This window comes from Colobus angolensis, unplaced genomic scaffold (assembly GCF_000951035.1).
Source record: "Colobus angolensis palliatus isolate OR3802 unplaced genomic scaffold, Cang.pa_1.0 Scaffold240, whole genome shotgun sequence".
NCBI classification, from domain to species: Eukaryota; Metazoa; Chordata; class Mammalia; order Primates; family Cercopithecidae; genus Colobus; species Colobus angolensis.
In genome coordinates, this window is record NW_012115600.1 from 839,686 (window position 1) to 864,616 (window position 24,931).

The 24,931-nt window shown below is 42.0% G+C and overlaps 1 protein-coding gene across 1 annotated transcript in view; it reads right to left on the reverse strand.

The window, feature by feature from the left end:
• The window catches only part of LUZP1 (leucine zipper protein 1), a 105,595-nt gene that overhangs the window by 16,215 nt on the left and 64,449 nt on the right, over window positions 1-24,931 (reverse strand). Inside the window, exons 2-3 of the mRNA XM_011945551.1 lie at window positions 6,100-6,165; window positions 5,537-5,642 (exon numbers count right to left, since the gene is read on the reverse strand). The gene's annotated coding sequence lies outside the window, so the exon portion shown is untranslated. The remainder of the gene's footprint in view (window positions 1-5,536; window positions 5,643-6,099; window positions 6,166-24,931) is intronic.

A 24,931-nucleotide genomic window follows, 5' to 3' on the forward strand; every position in this document is an offset into this window, starting at 1 on the left:
TCTTGGCACATTTAACCACCTGATTACTTGTAAATTTATTTACACTGATTCTTCTTACCAGAAGTACGATGCATGAGGTCAGAAGCGTAGTTTTTTGTGTTTGTAATTTTTTACTGCTGTATCCCCCCCCCCTTAAACAGTGCCTAGTACATAAAGAGTATAAAATAGTTGTTTATTGGGAAGGAGGGAGGGAGGAAGAGAGCGAGAGAGGGAATGAACAAGCTAACAAAACAATGCTGCATTTGGGGAATTTAATTCAGCGTGGCTGACACCAGAGACACAAGGGGAAGAGCAATTAACTGGTAAGGTTTGGGTGGTAGGTTTGAGACCCCTGAAATGTTACAGCAAGTGCAGAGGCTGAGGGTGTACTGTTTGAGGAACATTCCCTTATCTCCTTTCCTTCCAAGCGCCACCAACCCACAGCCATTCCAACAGTAAACATCTTTTTTTTTTTTTGAGACAGAATCTTGTTCCATCATCCAGGCTGGAGTGAAGTGGCACCATCTCAGCTCACTGCAACCTTCGCTTCCTGGGTTCAAGCAATTCTCGAGAACTGCCTCAGCCTCCCGAGTAGCTGGGATTACAGGTGTGCGCCACCACACCCAGCTAATTTTTCTATTTTTACTAGAGACGGTTCCGGAATCACTATGTTGCCAACACTGGTCTTGAACTCCTGACCTCAAGTGATCCGCCTGCCTTGGCCTTGTGCTGGGATTACAGGTGTGAGTCACCACGCCTGGCCCAGTGGTAAACATCTTTTAATGCATCTGTTCTCTGAGGACTTCCTTTTCAAACCATCCTTCCCCACAAGAGAAATGCACCATCTTAAATTCTGTAGATGCTTCTATCACTATACCCATGATACTTAAAATATCTGTCATTCCTCTGCCGGGCTCTGAGAGCAGGGACTGTTATCTTCATTTTTCAGTCCTGGGCACTGAATACAGTGACAGGGGCAAGGTAGGAACCTTATAAATGTTTTGTAAATAAATTAATGTAATAGTTTTATTGCATTTCATACTGGCCAAATTTACATAAAGGGGACTATTTTCAGATCTAGGCACTACATTCTAGGAAAGATGATTAGCGTTTATGCCAAAGGCTGAAATGCAAGTGCCAAAGAGATCCGGCCAATGATTTAAATGAGTTCAAGGGCCTAGAAAGACTATAGCTAACAGGGGTTATGCCCTACTTTTATATATAATCTCTTAAATGTAGCCAATGAATTCAGATTTTAGAAAAGAGAAAATAAAAAGAATACCACTGTATAGTCCTCCAAAACACATATGCCTGCAAGTGGAAATGGGAAGCAAATTTGCAACCTGTATTGGATAAAGGGATTAAGTAAGGGAGTAACACAATCAGAACTGCAGTTTTTGAAAGACTGTTCTAGCAGGATAAACTAGGGTGCTATTGTAATAGTCAAGGCAAGAGATGGGATGAGGGCCTGAACCAGGACAGTTCAAATGAAGTAAAAGGGTGGGATGGATGAAAGATGACCTGGTCTGCCCAGTTCTCATAACGAAGTCCAAGATTGCATGAACTAATCTGGCAGCCACAGTACCAGTTTGTAGATTCATACTTGTTTTGTTTCCAAATAAACTGTCAAATCTCATTTTTAATAACCGAAATGTGGGGTTTAATTCTTTTGCAGGCAATGCGATACAATGATTAAAGTTTACGAACTCTGAAGCCAGGCAGCCTAAGTTCAAACTCTGACTTTACTGGCTACTAGCTGTGTGACCTTGGATAAGTCATTTGACTTCTCTATGCTTCAAAACCTGTAAGGTTATGGTATGTGTAAATGAGTTAATCCAAGAATTGCTTAGACTAGTACCTGGTCCACAGTAAGTGTCATGTAAGTTTCAGCTTAAATTATTATTTATTATTTTTGGATTTCAACTTCTTAGTTTTAATCCCTTGACTAAATATTCTCTACACTGTCTAGCCTGCAAGCATTCACTATGTAAGTCTCATAGGCATGTCTTTTCTATATCTTCATCCAAACTGACATTCAAAAACAAAATATAACCAAAAACAGCCCTGACAGCCCTGTAGAATGTCACTAAAAACACCTCTTATAGATTAACACCGATCTACTACAATTTCTGAGTGCAATTATTCAACAAGCTCCAAAGCCAGGTCAAATTTTTTTTTGTCTTGGGATCACATGAGAAAACATTAAATACCTAATTTTAGCACTTAAGAAACATTACCTTTGTAGCACATTCCAATCTTCCAGCAACCTAGGAATCTTTCCAAAAATGAAATGTGCTGATATACACCAAACTGCTATATGGTAATTATTTCTGGATAATGTGCTTTTTTTCTGTTTTTGCTTATGTCTATTCTCTAATATTTTTATACTGAACTTGGACTGATCATTTAAAAAAAATCATGGCAAGGCTTAAAGAAAAAAAAGAATTGTTATCAGCTAGCATGATTTATTCTTAATGAATACAAGCTGGCTTCTAGGGGTCACTGTTGTTCTCATTCTTTGATCAATCAATTTTAGAATTTTAACCGAGATCACTGTCAAGTTTCCAATGACATCCTTAAACCCATGTGACCCAGATGTTAACTCCAAATAAATCAAACATCTCAGATGGGCACAGTGGCTCATGCCCATAATCATAGCGCACTTTGGGAGGCTGAGGCAGGCAGACAGCTTGAGCCCAGGAGTTCGAGACCAGCCTCGGCAACACGACGAAACTCTTTCTCTACAAAAAATACAAAAATTAGCTGGGCGTGGTGGCATGTGCCTGTAGTCCCAACTTCTCAGGAGGCTGAGGCGGGAGGATCAATCGAGCCTGGGAGGTCAAAGCTACAGTGAGCTGAGATCACACCACTATACTCCAGCCTGTGTGACAGAGTGTAAGACCGTCTCAAAAAACAAAAACAAAAATGTTTAAAAAAAAAGAAAAAAAATCAAACATGTCTATGGGGAGAATTAAAATTTGAGAGCCTTCAAAATACGTCTAGAATCCATTGCTTTCTGGTTAGCCACCACTACCACCCAGGTCCAACCTACCATCATCCCTGCCCTGGACTACTGATTACTGCAAAAGCTTCCTAACTTGTCTCCCTGCTCCCATCACTGTCCATCCTTCCCCACCCTCCACAGTCTGTTCTCCCACAATAACCAGAGTAGGCCTTTTAAAACATCAGTCAGATCAAGTCACTCCCCTGCTCTAAACTCTCTAGTGCACCTCACTTAGAACATAATGCACTCCAAAGGTGTCACATGGCTAAGGCCCTACAAGATCTAGGTCCCATCACTCATCTGCTGCTCCTTCCCTACGACTCCACTCCAGCCACATGGCCTCCTTATGGGTCCTTATACATGACCAGTTACACTCATCTCATCCCTCACAGATTTTATACCTGCTGTTCCCTCTGCCTAGGATGCTTTTCCTTCCTCCAGATATCTCCCTGGCTGGACTCCTCACTTCTTTTAGATCTTAGCTTAAAATATCACCTCATCAGAGGCCTTCCTTGCTTGCTATACATAAAGAAGCGATCCCTCAGCTCCCTACCACTATCACCTTACGCTGCTTTTTTGTCTTCTTAGCATGTACAATCTAGTGGATGTTATTTATCTATTTACCTGTTTATTTATTTATATCTAATTATTCATTTTTATCTGTTTCTACCCATTAGAATACAATCCTTGAGAGCAAGGACTTTTTCTATTTTGTTTAATGCTGTATACTTGGTTCCAATAACTAAGGCATGTAGTAAGCGGTCAATTATTTTTTTGTCATCAGAATATTAGCCCCAGTATATAGCAAAATCTTTTATGCATAATAAGTATGTGTAGGCTGGGCGCAGTGGCTCACACTTGTAATCCCAGCACTTTGGGAGGCTGAGGTGGGCAAATCACCTGAGGTCAGGAGTTCAAGACCAGCCTGGCCAACACGGTGAAACCCTGTCTGTACGAAAACTACAAAAATTAGCCGGGTGTGGCAGCATACACCTATAATCCCAGCTACTCGGGAGGCTGAGACAGGAGAATCGCTTGAGCCCAGGAGGTGGAGATTTGCAGGGGCAGTGAGCCAAGTTTGCCAGTGCACTCCAGACAGGGCAACAGAGCAAGACTCTGTCTCAAAAAATAAAAAATAGGTTTGTGTAATAAGTTTTATGAATAAAATGGTTGTTCTCCCCAAAATTTCACCAAATATATGAAAACACCATTGGTTCTTCCATTAAAAGAGACCAAATACTGGCTGCCACTCGCCCAACAAGAAATTAATTTCATAACCCAGTTCTCTGAGGTAAGAGAAATGCTCCAGGGAAAGGAACAGAACAAGAATCCTGAATCAATTAACAGGGAAAGAGTTTGCCTTGAATTTCCCCACTCCTTGGAAGAGTTCTGTATTATCCCTAACTGTACCTATCTCCTAAGAGGGGTTGACATGAGAGCAAGAGGCTTTGTTAAGATTCCTTTCCTATGCCCAGTCACTGCTATGAGGAGAACCCATTTCCCACTCATTCTGAGTTATCCTATTGCTCTACTTTCCTAGGGAAGTTTTCTCTATCATCCAGCTATCAGTAGCAACCAAGACCACTGGGTCTCTTGGCCACTCACCACTCAAGTTCTCACTTCTCTCCCTTCTATTTCATTAGTGCTCTCCTCTGCCTTAGCCAACACCAACCAATAAAATATTGGCACATAAAATCTACATATGGCTAGGAAAAGAAGCTAGTTGTTGATCAAAAGGTTTTGTATTTTGCTTGGCTTTTCCAATGTTAAATCAGTCACAGCCTCAACCAAAAAATAACTTTCTCAAAAGAGAAACATTACAGTGTAATGAAAATAACCCACTGTGGTGGTGGTTCATGCCTATAATGCCAGCACTTTGGGAGACCAAGGCAGTAGGACTGTGTTAGCCCAGCAGTTTAAGACCAGCCTGGACAATACAGAGACCCAGTCTCTACAAAAAATTAGCTGGGCATGGTGGTGCACACCTGTAGTCCCAATTACTCGGGAGGCTGAGGTGGGAGGCTCACCTGAGCCCAGGAAGTCAAGGCTGCAGTGAGCCATGATCATGCCACCGCCCTCCAGCCTGGGCAATGGGAGTGAGACCCAGTCTCAGAAAAAAAGGAAAGAAAGTAACACAGGTTTGAAACCTAGTTCTACTACTTGTGTGAACTTGGAAGAGTTATTTAACCTCTCTAAGCTTGTTTCCTTGTGGTGATGACAACAGTACTTACTTCACAGGGTTGGTAGGGAGCTAACATGTCCAACAGGACTGCGCCCGACATAGAGTAAATATTCAATAAACGGTAGCTACTTCTTAAGGGTGGCCTACTTCTTTCGGTTGCTGACTTCATGCAAGGATTTTTCACCCTCATCAGGTTGACTGGTTGGTTAAAGGAGAAAACATGTAAAGTACTCAGCATAGTATTTGGTTCATAATAGGCCATCACAAATACTGACTTTCCTCCCCACTTCCAGTAGTGGCAAAATTATAGTGGCTTCAGAAACCACCCAATCCTATTGGTATGCCCAGGTTTCACTGTACAACATACTTACCATTTAGGCAATTCAAGCTTTCCGTCAATACTTCTGGCGGCTCTCCCTTTGCTTGCAGTTTTGGAAACAGTCACTCACTATCTTTCAAAGACAGTTGTCTCTTGACCTGGATAGAATATAAACAGAATAGAAGAGACAGGTAATGCATGAATCATACCAAGACTGAGGTGACCCAGAGGGCTGTCCCAAAGACTTTTACATACAATTCACCGTCAGCAAGGGGCCAAGGTAAAACCTGCATCTCGATCCTGACACTAAAGGAACCTGGCTAAGCTGGCTATGTCTCTCTCAGGAAAGTCAAGAAACAATTTGGCTGTAGGAGACTTCCCCTTCCCTATAAGATGATATGGTCCTAGGGTAGAACCCATTGTCTTTGCTTAAATTAAAACACCTAAACATTTCTCAATAGTCTAAAAATGTATATGACATCTTACAGCTAGGAAGCATCTCAGAAATCAACTACAGGTTGAGCATCCCTAATCTGAAAATCCCAGATTCAAAATGCTCCAAAATCTGAAACGTTTTGAGTGCCCACATGACTCCACAAGTGGAAAATTCCATACCTGATCTCATGTGATAGGTTGCAGTCAAAATACAGGCACACAATACTCAGGTTTATTCAATGTCCCCTGGAGAAAAATAAAATTACCTTCAGGCTATATAAGGTGTACAGGAAACATAAATGAATTTCATGTTTAGACTTCGGTCTTATCCCAAGACATGTCACTATATACATGCAAATATTTTTTTAAAAATCTGAAATCTAAAACACTTCTGGTCCCAGGGATTTCAGATAAGGGATACTCAACCTTCAGTTAAATGTCCTTGTTTTACGGAAGGAAACTAAAACTTGGTAGTGACTCATGCAATTATTTAGCAGAAAAGAAAGGATTCTAGTAAAAGTAAGATGTTCTAGAAGATAGGAAAAAAACATACGTGGGGTATTTACCAACCCTGAGCACTATGCTTTATGTTTTATATAAGACAATAAGAAGATAATGTTACCTCTACCTTACAGATAAAGAATCTAAGTTTCAAGAAGTGACTTGTCCAAGGTCTTACAGCTTGCTATTAAATGACAGAGTTTAAACTCAAGTCTGTCTGACTTTGAAAGTCCTTTCACCATGCTGGCTCTCATTTTGTTGACTTCTAGACTCGGTCCTCAAAAGAGCCCTGAACCACCCAATATCAATTAGAACTAAAAATAGAGCTTCTCTGTCTGCAAACTTACCCTCCAGTTTTGTAACAAGCAGCCTTCTACAGGAGAGTTGAAAAGCCTACCATCCCATTGAATCTTACCCCTAAAATCAGAGAAGAGATACTAGAGATGGAAAATCTGGGTCAAACTTCTTGTGTTTCTCACTTACTCTTGAGGAAAATGGAAAGGTAGCTTCTAAGCTAGTGGTAAACCTAAAGCTTTTGTACATGATCTTACATTCAAACTATCCTCCCTTCTTTCATCACAACTGCCTCTCCTGCACACCCCTGCAAGCCACCTTGTGACTGCCTTCCAAGACTATTGGTCCCTTCAATCCAACTTCCACACCTCCAGCAAAACATGCATGCACGCGCACGCACACACACACACGCAGGCACCTGCACGTGCGCAGACACACACGAATCCATCCCTGCCTCTTCCTAGAGAGCAAAAAGGCTAGAATGAAGATGGACAAATAATGAGAGTTTTTAAAAATAGTTTAAAAGATGAGGGGAACAGGAGTAACTCAAGCCTCAAGCCAATAAAATTTGGGAAAAAAATTTTTTTTGTAGTGATGGGGTCTCACTATGTCGCCCAGGCTGGTCTGAAACTCATGACCTCAAGTAATCTTCCCACCTCAGCCTCCCAAAGAGAAGAGTTACTGATAATATTGGCCAGGCACAGTGGTTCACGCCTGTAATCCTAGCACTTTGGGAGGTCGAGGTGGGTGGATCACCTGAGGCTAGGAGTTCAAGACCAGCCTGGCCAATATGGTGAAACCCCGTCGCTACTAAAAATACAAAAATGAGCTGGGTGTGGTGGCATGTGAATGTAATCCCAGCTACTCAGTAGGCTGAAGCACGAGAATCGCTTCAAACCAAGAGGCAGAGTTTGTGGTGAGCCCAGATCGTACCACTGCACTCCAGCCTGGGCGACAGAGTGAGACATTGTCTGGAAAAAAAAAAAAGAGTTACTGATAATAAAAACAGCTAGAAAATAAGTATCAAAAAGGATCTAGGCCAGGCACAGTGGCTCATGCCTATAATCCCAGCACTTTGGGAGGCCAAGGCAGGAGGATTGCTTGAGCCCAGGAGTTCAAGAACAGCCTCGACAACAACAAAGCAAGGCCCCCATCTCTACAAAAAAATTTTTTTTAATTAGCTGGGCATGGTGATGCTCACCTATAGTCCTAGCTACTTGGGAGACTGAGACAGGAGGATCACCTGGAACCCAGGAGTTTGAGGCTGCAGTGAGCCACAATTGTCCTAGTGCACTCCAGCCTAGACGACAGAGTGACACTCTATCTTTAAAAGTAATTTTTAAAAGGATCTATACCAAGGCAGCACCCAAGAGGTGGCTTAGGTGGATGTGGGGAAGCTTTAGCTCTCCACCCTCTGCTTTTAAAAAAGAATCAATGGAAGTTAAAGTAAGTGTGATTGGTATTCAAACAGTTTTAGGGCAGTTCCACAGACCTTCTGTCCTGCCCCATCACCACCTGTCTCATTCCCCCTCCCCACCCACCATAAACACACAACACCCACACACAAACACCCACACACAAACACACACCCACACACACACACCTTCTTCTGCATAGCCTAAAACCTCTCCTACATAAAAATTCTGAACCCTAAGAAATGGTCACATAAATCTAGTCTATCTCCCCTAAGGTCTCTGCAGCCCTAACAGTGATAGCAGCACCCCTGCTAAAATCTACTGTCCCAGCACCTACCACCTACTGCCAAATTTGCTGACATGTTACTAAGGCCCAGGGGCTTTTCTCTTCAAAATAAGACAGAATGCACTGCCAAAAGGAAAGAGGAACTCCAGCTAACCCTGATTTGTTTTCAACTGTCTACATTCTCTCCTGTTTCTAAGGGTAGAAGCAAGCAGCAACTGATTTCTTTCTTCTGAATGCCATTTACTTCTTGCATCCTCAGTGTACTCGCCCTCTGTCCCCAAAACAAGAGGATGACTGTAAACATCCTCAAATTCCTTAATGATGCCACTTCAGAGAGCTTTCCACCATGACAGACCCATCCTCAACACTTCCCTCAAGCATCTGTTCTGGCACTTATTGTTTGTTGTTACTGTTGGTGGTGACAGTGGTGGTAGTATGTGTGTACGGGTCTGTCTGCCTAGAAGCAGAGATTAAAGGATCCTTACAGATCAAAGTCCAACCACCTCATTTCCCAGAGGAGCAAGTGAGTCCCAGAGAGGAAACGAGACTTGCCCAAGGTTACAAAACCAGTTCAAGTGAACATTTTTGTCCCCCAAACACTTTAGTAATAGATAAAAATGTCAGTACGAAATTCTGCTTTCAGTATGACCCTCCCACAGACAACAACTATAGTCTGGATAAAACACAAAAACTATCTGAAGTGAACAAGGGCTGGCAGATTTTGAAAATAAGTTGAAAGTTGGAAGAAAGGGGTGACATGCAATGAACTCCCCATTTTTGGAGCTCTGGCCTGAGGCTGGTCCAGCTGAAGTTCCAATTAAAAAACAAACACTAGGCTTTCTGTCCTGAAGAAACAGCCCAGAGCAGCCAGAGATCACGGGAAGTAAGAAAAAACAGAGCCAGAGAAGGAAGGAGAGTCTCGGGTTCTGTGTGTAAATTCTGCCCAGTCTCTGGCTGAACCCTGAGCCATGCAAGGCAGGCTCAGGCAGGGCAGAATCCAAAGACCTCAGTTAAAGAGAAAAGAACTGAACTGAGATTTGAACTGCCACCCACTGCAGGTGTGAGAGAGTTTGCAGTTTTGAGTCTGAGTTATTGTCTACTAAACCAAAAACATCAACAGAAACCAAAGTCTCCACAATACAACATTCACAGTGTGAAGAATACAATTCCAAATTACATGAAGAACAAGAAAAATCACCTGGGCACAGTGGCTCATGCCTGTAATCCTGGCATTTTGGGAGGCCAAGGCAGGAGGATCATGAGCCCAAAGTGTTTTTGAGACCAGCCTGGGCAACACAGTGAGACACTGTCTCTACAAAAAATGAAAATAAATTAAAAAAAAACTAGCCAGGTATGGTGATGCATGCCTGTGGTCCCAGCTACCTGGGAGGCTGAGGCAGGAGGATCACTTCAGCCCAGTAGTCAAGGCTGCAGTGAGCCATGTTCACACCACTGCACTCCAGCCTGGGCAACAGAGAGAGACCCTGTCTCCAAAATAAAAAAAAAAAACCTAGAAAAATTAAACCCATTTGCAAAGGAAAAGACAATCAGCAGAGGGCAACTCCAAGACAACCCGGATGCTGAAATTCTCAGACAAAGATATTAACATAGCTATCATCACTAAGCTCAATGAGGTAAAAGAAAATATGCTCAAGGCTGGACATGGTGGTTCAGGCCTATAATCCCAGCACTTTGGGAGGCCGAGGCGGGCGGATCACGAGATCAGGAGATCCAGACCATCTGGCCCACATGGTGAAACCCTGTCTCTACTAAAAATACAAAAGTTAGCCCGGTGTTGTGGTGCGCACCTGTAGTCCCAGATACTCGGGAGGCTGAGGCAGGAGAATCGCTTGAATCTGGGAGGCAGAGTTTGCAGTGAGCCGAGATCCAGCTACTGCACTCCAGCCTGGCAACAGAACGAGACACCATCTCAAAAAAAGGAAAAAAAAAAAAGAAAGAAAATATGCTCAAAATGAAGGGGAAAAAACAGTAAGTCTCAGAAGAGAAACTGAAAAAAAAAATTTAAGTGGAAGTTTTTGAACAGAAACAGTCTCTGAATTTTTTTAATTCACTGAATGGGCTTAAGGACAGAATGGAGATGACACAGGAAAGAGTCAGTGAAACATGGAAGTAGAACAATAGAAATGATTCAAACTAAAACAACTCTGGGTCATTCTCAGTCTCGAGAAAAACTACCCTCAGACCCTTTACTAAAGTATATACAGGGATAATTTTCTGTTATCAGAAAAACTGGTATGAGAGATTAACAGAATAACTTGGGATCACAGAGTTTTCTAGTGGTCCTAAATTATATAGGAAGTAAGGGGAAAGTAATTTTATTTTTCCCCCTATAATTGCTGAAGTAGCATTCAGGATTGTTGAGGAAAAAAGTCAGGAGGGATTTTAATAGTTTTAATAGTTTTTCTGCCCTGTGCAGTCTCTTCACCAAAAAGCCAACATGATAAACAGGCTGATGGCAGGATGGGGTGGGGACCAACCAGGGGGTATGGGGCTAAGGAAGTGCCAGCAGCTTGCTATGTATGAGCCAACCTAGATGGTTTTAAAAGCAGCTGCCCTGAATGCCATCACTGAGTCGCTTCTCACATTCAAGTCACTTCATGTTGGAGTTCAGAACACTCTAGATAAAAGTGGAAGAAAAAACATAAGCTGCAGAAAACATGTCAATTTCTTTAAGGCCTGCCTTTTGCTCACTTCCCTCCTTCCTACCCCACTTGCCAACAAGAAGGAAGGAAGAGAATCCAGAGCCAGTAATCTTTTCTGACTAAAGCGGGAAACTGAGAGTAAGACAACATGCCCTCTAAGTGCAGAGAAACTTGGATGGGGAGTGAGAATCACAGGTGCTGGCCTCTAGTTCTACCACAGACATTGCTGGACCTCAGATATGTCTTTTACACTTTCTGGGTCTCAGTTTCATCAGTCAAACAAAAAGGCCAGACTGAATGATATTTAGCAATGATACACTATTGTCCTTTCCAATAACACTATGAATGACATCCCTAACCCTGCTACCTCCATTTGCCCTTGAAGAAACTATAAACAGGTCTGAAAAGATGGAAGTAGAGGAATATCATTTGATTCACTGGAGTACCTCATGCTATATAAATTATTCAAACTTTTTAAATAATTTTCCTTAAATCTTGCATTAATACTTAAATTACATCAATAATAGATCGGTACCTATCTATGATAGAGGACTGCTGTAAAATAATGTCTTTCATCTGAAAGTGCTGCTAATTCTCCCAGAACAATTTTTTAAATCTACGTAACCTTTAGGATGAGAAGACAAAAACACTCTTATCTCATATGATGAGCAAACAAACTAAGGGACCTGTGAGACTTTTTTAGGAAGCTAGTAACACACAAAACTAGAATCCAGCAATCCCATCTCTATGTGTCAGGTTCTTTTTCACCTTGCCAAAGAAACCTTACCAAAGAAGAGGATAAACAAGACCAGAATTAGAAAGAACTTACATTTTTTTGTGCACTTTGGGTGTGCTTATTAATAAATGATTGATAAAGCTAACTTGAGACTAATGTATCTATTTGAAAGCTGGTACTCAAAGAACCGGCCCTGCTACTTAATTTTTTTTTTTTTTTTTTTTTTTTGAGACAAAGTCTTGCTCTGTTGCCCAGGCTGGAGTGCAGGGGCATGATCTCAGCTCACTGCACTCTCCACCTCCTAGGTTCAAGCAATTCTCCTGTCTCAGCCTCCCGAGTAGCTGGGATTACCGGCGCATGCCACCACGCCCAGCTAATTTTTGTATTTTTAGTAGAGACGGGGTTTCACCATGTTGGCCAGGCTGGTCTCAAACTCCTGATCTCAAGTAATCCACCCACCTCAGCCTCCCAAAGTGCTGGGATTACAGGCGTGAGCCACTGCGCCCAGCCCTGCTGTTTCCTTTTCTAACCAGTGGTCCATAATTGAGACTAGGGTTCCTTGCCCATGTTTGTGAAGTTTAGCAACAGAACCACATCTAAAATTGCTATTCACCTGCTGAGAGAAAGTTGGCCAAGGCTAAGCACAGTGCCTCAAGCCTGTAATTCCAACATTTTGGGAAGCTGAGGCAGGAGGATCACTTGAGCCCAGGAGTTTGAGACCAGTCTGGCCAACAGAGCAAGACCCCATCTCTCAAAAAATAAAATCAGGCCAGGTACAGTGGCTCATGCCTACAATCCTAGCACTTTGGGAGGCTGAGATGGTAGGATCACTTGAGCTCAGGAGATCGAGACCAGCCTGGGCAATATAGTGAGACCTCGTCTCTAAAAAAAAATTTTTAATTAGCTAGGTATGGTGGTGTACGCCTGTAGTCCCAGCTACTCGGGTGGCTGAAGTGGGAGGATGACTTGATCTAGGAGACTGAGGCTGCAGTGAGCCATGACCACGCCACTACACTCCAGTGTGGACAGAGTGACACTGTCTCATTGGCCAGGCATGGTGTATGCCTGTAGTCCTAGCTACTTAGTAAGCTGAGATGGGAGAATCGCTTGAGCCCAGGTGTTCAAGGTTATAGTAAACTATGGTTTCATCACTGCTGGGTGACAGAGCAAGACCCCACCTCCAAATAAATAAACGAATGAATGAAAGTTGACCAAATCAGAAGGTGTAAAAAAGTAAAAGACCACTGCTTTTTTTAAAAAAAAAAAGAGACAAGCAAAGAGAAGAAAAAGAGAAGAGAAGAGAAAGAAAAGAGAAAAGAAGAGATGAGAAGAAAAGAAAAAAAGGAAAAGAAAAGAAAAGAGAAAAGAAAGAAAAGTTTGCCTGTGTGGAAGTGATAAGGAAAATGTAGAGTTGAGGATGGGTTTTGCTGTTATTTCTGTTTAATGAGGGTACTATTCTAGCACTGTCTGTCACATGTATGAGCTGCAAGTCTTAGGAGGTGCAAGTCACCCAAAAGTTTCAAATCTTTTTACCTTCACACTCAACTCAGAGAATGTGACTTCCCTTGTACTGACTGTTAAGTGCCCAGAGTATCAATCTAGAAGTTTTTTGTTTTACATGCATCTAATCTCCCTTAGGAGAAACGTATTTCATCTCTCTTAAAATGGAAGATTAAAATGCCCTTCTATATATTTGGTGGTATCAGGAGAATACTAAGCTGTACATATTAGAGAGCCTGAGTGAAAAAGGTTTTCTGCTTTTATTTTAATTTGAAGGCATATTTTACAGGGTCACTATTATTTCTAACCCCTGTAACAATTTTCTTTCCATTTTATTACCTCTAGAGAACTTCCCTTTGTCTCTATTCCACACTCTCTCTCCATCCTGCCTGCTGCCCCGGCAACATGCTATAAGGGAAAACCACACATGGTATTGAAAGTCAGATGTTCTGGGTTCTACTCTAATTCAGTCACATATTACTTTAAGTGATTAAACTTCACAACCTCAGTTTCCACAACTGTATATAGAGATTACATCTAAACTTCATGGGACTGTTGTAAGGATTATATAAAAATATACATTAAATGCCTAAGCATATAATGCCTGAACTAAAATATACTCTACACTTATTAATTCGATTTTCTTTTCATCACTATTCTGATTATGCCTTACACATTCTTCCTCCCCTCCCCCTTGGCACATCAGGAAGCCCCCTGGGGGGAAAAAAACACCTTTAGAAAGTAACTTGCCCAGTTACAGCAGAAATAATTTTAAATAAGTACTAAGAGAGGTGGATGGGTGGGGCCAGAGGTATAGTAAGACAGCATCCAAAAGGGCAGGGAAGATGCCCAAATCAGAATAATCAGGCTCCCTGCCAGTTCTCTGCCTCCCACCCCTAAGCTCCAAGTTCCTTCTTATAGCTGTAACTATGTCTATCTCCTTCTTTTACTAAGTCACACTTGCCAACACATCTCAAGTCAATGTCTACATTATTAAAAACAAACAGGAGGCTGGGCGCAGTGGCTCACGGCTGTAATCCCAGCACTTTGGGAGGCCAAAGTGGACAGATCATGAGGTCAGGAGTTCAAGACCAACCTGGCCAACATGGTGAAACCCCTTCTCTACCAAAAATACAAAAATTATCAAGGCATGGTGGTGTACACCTGTAGTCCCAGCTAATCGGGATGCTGAGGCAGGAACTTGCTTGAACCCGGGAGGTGGAGGTTGCAGTGAGCTGAGATAGTGCCACTGCACTCCAGCCTGTACGAAACAGCGAGACTCCATCTCAAATAATAATAATAATAAATAAATAAATAATTTAAAAAAAAACAGACATGGTGGCTTGTGCCTGTAATCCCAGCACTGTGGGAGGTCAAAGTGGGTGGATCACTTGAGGTCAGGAGTTCGAGACTAGCCTGATCAACATGGAGAAATCCCATCTCTACTAAAAATACAAAAATTAGCTAGGCGTGGTGGCACACATCTGTGGTCCCAGCTACTCGGGAGGCTGAGGCCATGAGAATTGCTTGAACCCGGGAGGCAGAGGTTGCAGTGAGCCGAGATCATGCTGCTGCACTTCAGCCTGGGCAAGAGAGCAAGACTCCACCCCAAAAAAATTAAAATTAAAATTAAAACCCACTCACATTCACACACCAGGTAGTACAGTGGACAGTAGAATCCTGAGTTCTACACACTTGTCTCTCCAACTTACTAGAATAGTTTCCTCGTTTGTAAAACAGAAATGACAATGTGTCTTGACTACAAGATTATAAGGACCAAACAGAAGAATGTATGTGAAAGCACTTTGTATACTATAAAACATGGTTACTGTTATAGGTACAGTGAGTCTACCTTTGGCCAGTTTAGGTGCTAAGTTTTACTTTAAAAAGACCTCAGTTCTATAATACTCTATTTCTGTGATCCAAGGCTGCCTATTTCCAGCTAAAGTCCTCTTCTTCCTGGCAGCTGAACATTTTATGCTGTCATCCTAATTTCACTTGATTCCCTGATTTGTGCAAGGTTCCTCAAACTTCTCTAACCAAATGGGCTCCGTGTCTCCAAAATGGTAAATAAAGACCACTAGAACTGATCACCTCTAACTGTCCTTTTGGTTCTAATATTCTAAGATTCTTGGGCCTATATTCCCAATGCACTTTGTCTGTATCTCTACTCGAGCAATTTTCTTAGTCTACTTTGCATTACAGGTTTATCTGACACCATCTCCTAAAGAAAAAGCCACACGTAGGTTGTCCTACGTTGTTTTATATTCCCCGTAGCAATTAACATGGAGCTTTATACACAAGGTACTAAAAAAGTATTAGTTGAATTGACTTGATGCTAATTTCTCATTTTTTTATATTCATCCCTACTACACCATAATTATAGACTACCTTATTCTTTTTTTTTTTTTTTTGAGACGGAGTCTCGCTCTGTCACCCAGGCTGGAGTGTAGTGGCCGGATCCTGGCTCACTGCAAGCTCCGCCTCCCGGGTTCATGCCATTCTCCTGCCTCAGCCTCCCGAGTAGCTGGGACTACAGGTGCCTGCCACCTTGCCCAGCTAGTTTTTTGTATTTTTTAGTAGAGACGGGATTTCACCATGTTAGCCAGGATGGTCTCGATCTCCTGACCTTGTGATCCGCCTGTCTCGGCCTCCCAAAGTGCTGGGATTACAGTACCTTATTCTTTTGTACTGCCATTGGCCTGGTACTGTGTGAAACACATAGTCAATATTTTTTAAGAACCTGACGTGACTAGTTCTTTTTTTGAGACAGGGTATCACTCTGTTGCCCAGGCTACGGTGATGTGGCACAATCGTAGCTCACTGTAACCTCGAACTCCTGGGCTCAAGCAATCCTCCTGCCTTGGCCTCCCGATTAGCTAGGACATAACTGAAAGTGAAAGCAAGTATGACAACTTCGATCTTAGTTTTCATTTTAAAAATAACACTATGGGTGTGACCTTAGGCAAACTGCTTCATTTCTCCAGGCCTCATTAAGATATCTCTTACAACTTTTAAACAAAGTCTGGAGAGGACGTTGAGAGGAATCAGGTACAAGCCCTTCTGAAAAATGCTAAGTTTAACTCTAGTATAGCACTTATCATTCTGTATTATAATTGTCTACTCGTTACTCTCCTATACCAAACTCTGAGCTCTTGAAAGGCCAGAATTATGTATTTCATCTCTGAATCCAAGCATGTGCACAGAACGTGGCACACAGTAACAGTTCAATGTTCAATGGCCAAACTGCTGGAAATTACAAGTGCCTATACTTACGAATACTTTTATGTATAAATGGACTTATATAAACTTATAAGAAATAATTCATCTCCCACATGTATAACCCTTTCAAATAACATTAAATAATAGTATTTTTCTTATTATCACCAACTAAAGTCCAGTTTTGTTTTTTGTTGGTAGTTTTTTTGTTTTTTTTTTTTTAAGACAGGGTCTTGCTCTGTCACCAAAGCTGGAGTGCAGTGGTGCAATCATGGCTCACTGCAGTCTCAACCCCCTGGACTCAAACAATTTTCCCACCTCAGCTCCCAGAGTAGCTGGGACTACAGGGATGTGTCACTACAACAAGCTAAGTTTTGTATGTTTTGTAGAGATGGGGTTTCATCATGTTGCCCAGACTGGTCTCGAACTCCAGAGCTCAAGCAATTCACCCACCTCAGCCTCCCAAAATGCTGGAATTATAGGCATGAGACACGGCACCAGGCTTAGGAAGTCCAATTATTGAACGCCCAGAATAATCTGAAATTCAGGATCCCTAGAAGATACCCTGACAGGAGCCTCAAAAGGGCATGCCACCTATGCTCTAAATAATATACCTCCTCATACATACATACATATATATATATATATATTTGGAGACAGGTCTCACTCTGTCACCCAGGCAGGAGTGCAATGGTGCAATCATGGCTTAATGCAGCCTTAACCTCCTGAGCTCAAGAGACCCTCCCACCTCAGCCTCCCAAGTATCTGGGACTGCAGGTGTGCACCAAAATGCCCAGCTAAATTTTTTTATTTTCATTTTTTTGTAGAGACAGGGTCTTGAACTCCTGGCCTCAAACGATCCTCTTCTCTCGACCTCCCTAAGTGCTAGGATTATAGGCGTGAGCCACTACGCCTGACAATAATACCTAATGATTATACATTATTTCATAGTTCAAAGCACTTTCACTTCCATTCTCTCAATCCTTAATAATGACCCCACAAGGAGGTATTATCAAATTTATTTTATATGTTGAAGAAACTGAGGCTCATATTTTAAATAATTTGCTAGCCTAAGGCAAGCTGATATCAGCTAAAGGAGGGCTTTCATATCTAGCCTCTCTTGCTTCAGTGCCCAAAAGAGGCAGAAACAAGAACACCACCATCTCCACTCCCCTGGCCTCTACAAACAAGGTGGATCAGACCACTATCTGCTATTGCTTTACTGAGCTGACTACCTCTTACGTTTTTCTTGTCTCTATAAAAATTAGTTGCCCAGAGTATTTTTATTATGTCTTAAGCAAAAAATGAGACCGGCCCAGGGAGAAAAATCCCCAAGACTACAAACAACCACATTCATAAGCTGCTGGCTTATATTTTTATATACAAAGCTGAAGAAATAAGGGCAAAACCTGCTCCAATGGGGAGCTGTAAACCCTACTGACCAAACAGCCCCTCAGCACTTAGGCAGGTAGTTATACACAGCTAATTTAGTTTGTAATAGTTTTTGTACTTTCTTCAATAATTTGTACTGCCTATTGTTTTCTCCATACCATTCTAAATGCCTCAAGAGCAAAGGTCACATCTTCTAGTTAATTTACATCTGTTCCTGAACAATGACCATATAGCACCCAAACCAAAATTGGTTTTTCTGGCCTGGATATTTATATAAAGTATTACCCAAATTTAAAAATTAAAATACATAGGCTGGGTACAGTGGTTCATGCCTGTAACCCCAGCACTTGGGAGGCCACGACAGAAGGATCACTTGAGGCCAGGAGCTCAAGACTAGCCTGAGCAACACAGTAAGACCTTGTCTCTATAAAAAATAAAACAAAATTAGTCAGGCATGGTGGCACACACCTGTGGTCCCAGCTACTTGGGAGGCTGAAGAGGGAGGATAGCTTAAGCCTCAGAGGTCAAGCCTACAGGGAGCCGAGATCACGTCACTGCACTCCAGATGACAGAGCAGACCCTGCCTCAAAAATTAAAAAATAGTCTGGGTGTCGTGGCTCATGCCTGCAATCTCAGCAGTTTGGGAGGCCGAGGCGGGTGGATCACCTGAGGTCAGGAGTTTGAGACCAGTCTGGCCAACATGGCGAAACCCCTCTCTACTAAAAATATAAAAATTAGCTGGTTGTTGGTGATGCATGCCTATAATCCCAGTTGCTCAGAAGGCTGAGGCAGAAGAATTGCTTGAACCTGGGAAGCAGAGGTTGTGGTGAGCTGAGATCATACCACTGTACTGCAGTCTGGGTGACAAAGCAAGACTCTGTCTTAAAAATAAATAATAAATAAATAAATAACAAAAAAATTTTAAAAAGACTTTAAGTAATTGACATTCTTCAACTGAGTAACATTTATAAAATCTACAGTTTCTAATAAAGTAACACCAAAAGACACTTAACACCTACAATGGTGCCAGACATACATTTGAGTGGGCACTCAATAAAGTTGTGCTGAATGAATGATAACTGAGAGCTTAAAATCCATTAAAAACCACTTAAGGCATAATAAAATATCCAGGACAAAAGTCAAAAGAAATGACTAGAGACTAACAAGTTAATTGGAAAAATAAGATTCTAAGGTAGTTCACTCAAAGTCATACTTAGGGTACCACAAGTGAACACTCTGGATTTAAGCACCACATTATATCTACAGCCAGAATGAACGCATTAGGGCGGTGACTTAGCACGAGGGTTCTCCCTGCTCAGACCAGCAGCATGCAACCAGCAGCAGCTTGCCCCTTCCCCCAGTTAGTCCCCTTTACCAACACCCTGGAGCACAGTCACAGAACTGCAGCAGTTAAGCCAGGCAGTACTAAAAGTTAGAAGGAAATGAGCATGCCACCTGACACTTTTCTGGCACAGGCTAAGCTGATTAGTTTAGGTTACAAAAACAACTACAAGATTCCAGTACACTGATGAAATGACTCTTCCTACAAACTAAAAATAACCTATTAAAACAGGAGTGTTCCTCAAGTATTTCTGCCCTGCCAGCAACCCAAAGTTCCATTTCCTCAAATCCTTCATTAGTCTAGTCTTATTGGATCCAAGTCTCCACACCTCCCCCATCTTCCCCACTCTTCATCCTAATGCTATGAACACAGTGAAAGACCTAAACTCCTTTCCTAACCTCATGCTTTTAATGTTTCTTTTCCAACAAGCAAACGTGCAGAACTTCCATGGCTCCTGCCTTGTGTAGAGCCACAACTGGAAGACATGCTAAGCTGCAGCAAAGAATAATGAAAAACAAAGGAAAACTGAAGGACAAGCTGCAGCATGCTCAGGAAGTCAGCTAAATGCTTTTCATTCAGGCAGGAATAGGAGGAGCCTCACCTACCTAGAAGAATACAGCATAAGGACAAATAGTGTCTAGTATAGAGCTAGACTATACTTTATCACTTTAGAACAAAGCCATCAAGTGTGTTGACTCATGTCCAAATAGCTTTAGTATCCTATAAGAATCACTAGGCTGACAGGGCAAGGTGGCTTACCCCTGTAATCCCAGCACTTTGGGAGGCTGAGGCAGATGGATCCCGAGGTCAGGAGTTCGAGACCAGTCTGACCAACACTGTGAAACTCTATCTCTACTAAAAATACAAAAATTAGCCGGGCGTGGTGGTGCATGCCTGTAATTCCAGCTATTCAGGAGGCTGAGACAGGAGAATCACTTGAACCCGGGAGGCGGAGGTTGCAGTGAGCCGAAATCGCACCACTGCACTCCAGCCTGGGCAACAGAGCGAGACTCCAATTCAAAAAAAAAGCATCGGCCAGGTGTGGTGGCTCAAGCCTGTAATCCCAGCACTTTGGGAGGCTGAGACGGGCAGATCAAGAGGTCAGGAGATCGAGACCATCCTGGCTAACACAGTGAAACCCCGTCTCTAATAAAAAATACAAAAAACTAGCCAGGCGAGGTGGCGGGCGCCTGTAGTCCCAGCTACTCGGGAGGCTGAGGCAGGAGAATGGCGTAAACCCGGGAGGCGGAGCTTGCAGTGAGCTGAGATCTGGCCACAGTACTCCAGCCCGGGCGACAGAGCGAGACTCCGCCTCAAAAAAGCATCATTAGGCTATCTCAAGGTTGAAGTGACATTTTCAGGGTAAACAAACTCCCATCATTTAAGCCAAATAAATCAAGATTGAATTGCAGACTTTCCAGTCATACAGAGCTGAGAGAAGGACTCAAATCCTACTACTAGGAAGTGGAAATTCCAAAGAAGCTAGAAAACCCTGTCCTCAGTAGCTCTCCCTGCTCTCAGGCCCTGAGGTAAGCCAGCACTTCCTTTCCAAGGTCAAAAATTAACCATACACTTTGAACATCCTTGTGCTTTGCAACAGCACCAGGCAAATGCCACAATGCTATGCCACCCTATACAGACCTAAGACATTTGTTATTCTTGATTATTCCCAAGTGTAGTCACTTGGGATACTCATTAATGTACTTCCTAAAGATCCAACTTTCAAAGTAGTCTTCTCATGCTTATTTTTAACCTTTTACCATCTCTCTTTAAAAAAAAAAAAAATTCACATGTCTTGGAGCACTGAAGAAGAAATAAAAAAGAAAAAGAAAAAGAAAACAAAAGTTGGCTTATCTATACAATGTACACTCTCAGAAAAATTCCTCCTGGGGAAAAAAAAAAAACCTTGCCCTAAGACCACCCAAGGTACACCGTGGTAAAGTTCCAAAGTAGAATCATGCTGTGAGCAAAAGCAAATGGAAAGCTGCAGCCCTTCATCAAACAGCATTAGAACCTTCCAAGATTTGTAAAATCAAAGAATATCTGAGATGGAAAGATACTTAGGGTGCAATAATCTAGCCTAGCCTTTCATTTTAAAGATGGGGAAAATAAAGCCCAAAGAGAGGAAATGGAGTCTTGAAGCAAAGCTGGACCTAGGACCTAAGTGGCCAGACTCCCAACTCTGGTATCTTCTGCCACATGATACCTCTTCACAAGATTGACTTTAAGGGAGTCAAGTGGCTAAAGAGAGGGTGGGCAAAAGAAAGTAAACATATGGTACCAAGCAAACAAACCAACTCTCCGTGAATTCTCCCCTGCTGCTTTGTGGTGTGACCCAGGGAGACTTATTCCTCCCCCATATGCCTTAATTTCAAGAGTTTTTATCTTAAATATTATATAATTTTACTAAGAAGCAAGATATAATTATCACTCATGGCTTAATGGGGTCTCCCAACCACTATACAGGTAAAGTCAAAAACAATCGACTACTAGAACGGAAAGACTACATGAACCCTTAAACAGAAAGATTAACATCCTTTTGGGGCAAGGGGGTACATTTTTTAAAAAGATTACTCAACTAGATGGCTCCACTGAAGGAATCCACATCATCTGACTTCATATTCTGGTATTTAGACTTCGAGGAAAATAAGTTCACTTTTCTGACTCTTGGTTTCTTTAACAATAAAACGAAAGGTACAGACTTTCCATTCATTCTAATGTTCTTTCAAACTCTAAATGACCTAACCTTGACAGGAGCCCTGACAGCACAAAAAAGACAAGGTACGAAAGTGTTGAGCTTACCCAGGTTTGGAGGTTTGCCCCATCATTTAAGCCAAATAAACCAAGCTTGAATTGCAGATTTTCCAGTCATACAGAGCTGAGAGAGGGACTCAATTCCTACTACTAGGAAGTGGAAATTCCAAGGAAGCTAGAAAACCCTGTCCTCAGTAGCCCTCCCTGGGAGCTGGCAGATACGCTTGGGTATCTGCTGGCCTAGTCCTATGCATGAGTCCTAGCAGATACACTTACAACCTGACAATATCAGTGGTCCCATTAAAATTAAAATGGAGAAAACGGTGCACACTTTCTTCAAAAGTAGGCCCACTAAAACGTTGGCTGTGACCCCTGTAAGGATCTAGCTGGACCATCTGCAGATGGTTTAAATTTGCCATTGCTGATTTTTTTCTATTCCCTACCTTGATATCAAGTACTTACTGTCTTATTACTAAATAAATCATATACTTTCTCAATATCCTCATTTTCTTTGTTTTAATCTTTCATTTTAAGTGCATGTTAGACATTTAAAGATCTATGAAAAATAAATTCTTAGTAACAGGTAAACAACCAGAATTTTCAATAAACAGGGAAAAAACAACATTTGAGTGTGAGCAAGCTTTTTACTAAAGCACATCAGTCTATACAGTCAATTCAGCATTCTTCGTTCAGAGGCTGCCTCTTCCCAGGGATGTGGCTAATGGTGAAAACAAAATAATGTGAGGAAAGAGGACAAAGGTTTCATTTTCTGCTGTCTCATCGACACATCTTAATATGGAGGACACAATATATCAGAGATTAAAGCAAGAAGTTAAATCAATGCAAAAGGAAATGCAAGCTCCAATGTCAATTATGAAAAGTAACGACTCTTAAATAAGCAAGTACTTGCCTGCCTGTCTGCCTACTAAGACTGGGTTAAAGATTATTTCTATCAACAAGGTTACAAACAGTAATTTTCAACTTTTTGTATGGATATACAATTACCTGGGTACTTGTTTAAATTACAGATGCCTCGGTACCATTTTCAAATCTTCTGATTAAGTGGATCTGTTGCAGAGCCCACAGACTGCATTCTGATACAGATAGTCCACAGACTATACTTTTTAAAATACTGTGAAGTGTGTACGAGAGGGGGATAATTAGGTCTCCTGGACACATAAATATATGTCTTCTGGAGTGGTATAACCCACAGTAAAATACATGTTCCAAGGATGGCACGCAGGCCAATTTTTAACTGTACCAGACCCACTCCCCTCCTAAAGCAACTTCTGAAGTCAGTGCTCTCTCTATTCATATAAAGGGCCCTTCTAAGTAGTGACTAAAATACACTATGTTGGATCCTATTTTAGATCCTATTTTAAAACAAGCAAGGCTGGTGTGGAGGCTCATGCTTGTAATCCCAGTACATAGGGAGGATAAGGTAGGAGGATCAGCTGAGCCCAGGAGTTTGGGGCCAGCCCGAGCAACATAGTGAGACCCAACATACTTGCTTCTCCTATTTTACTTCTCTTCATGGTTCTCAGTATTTCCTGAGATTCATTATATTTTATACTTACTTACACTCTCTATTCCTAGAACCCAGAACAGTACCTGGCATATGACAGATGCTCAACAGAAGTTTAAACAGGAAGAAGGCACCATCTTAGAAAACAAAATAAGTTCTTAGTCTTACACCCTGTTCAGTTTACTGACCACACTGTCAGCTGCACCTTTCATCCTGGATGGCCATTCTTGCTTTTGATGTTTACAGAATTCAGGAAACTGAATATAGGTACCAGCCCAGAGAGGCTCTCTGCTACCTGAGAACTACTACGATTGTAATGTGCAATTTCTGCCCCAACTGAGCTACAACAGAAGTTTAAATATCTAGCCTACAGACAGATGTTCCCACATGCCTTAAACTCCACAGGAATGAGTTGTCTTTTACTATGTGAGAAGTAAAATGTAATGTTGGCAAATACCAGTGTGAGAGCTACAAGTTTCAACAAAAGCAGCACACAGTATACTGGCAGCCAAAATCACTTCATTCTATTCTGCATTAGGTCAGCCAAACACTTCCTGTCAAGACTCAGTAACTCTTAGGCCGGGCACGGTGGCTCATGCCTGTAATCCCAGCACTTTGGGAGGCCAAGGCGGGCGGATCACAAGGTCAGAAGATCAAGACCCTCCTGGCTAACGTGGTGAAAAGCCGTCTCTACTAAAAATACAAAACATTAGCCGGGCGTGGTGGTGGGCGCCTGTAGTCCCAGCTACTCAGGAGGCTGAGGCGTGAACCCGGGAGGCAGAGCTTACAGTGAGCCGAGATGGCGCCACTGCACTCTAGCCTGGGTGACAGAGCGAGACTCCGTCTCAAAAAAAAAAAAAAAAAAGACTCAGTAACTCTCACCATACATTTTTGTCTATTCATTCGTCTATGGGCAGTCATGTCTTATAAAGCACACATTACTAAGTGCTTTATATATATCACCCTATTCCTCAAAATAATTCTGTGTTATTATTCTCATTTTAGAGATTACAAAATTGGAGCTCCAAGGCACTTAGCAATTTGCAACTAATAACTAATTAGCAGGGCTGGGATTTGCATTCAGGTCTACCTGACTTTAAATTCTTGGTTTTTTCACTGTAATAGTTTAATTCTTAAGGCTTCTCCCACCACCTCCCACCCTCTGCACTAAGTCTGGCACATAGAAGACATCTGTTATTTACTGAATCCATGAGAGTTAAAAAGGATAATTTAATTCAAACTCAAGGATCTGTCTAGGATCAAATTCTTCAGCTCCAATTTTAGTTTTGGGTTTTTATTTATTATTATTATTTTTTTTTTTTTTTTGAGACGGAGTCTCACTCTGTTGCCCAGGCTGGAGTGCAGTGGCTTAAGGCTTCTCCCAC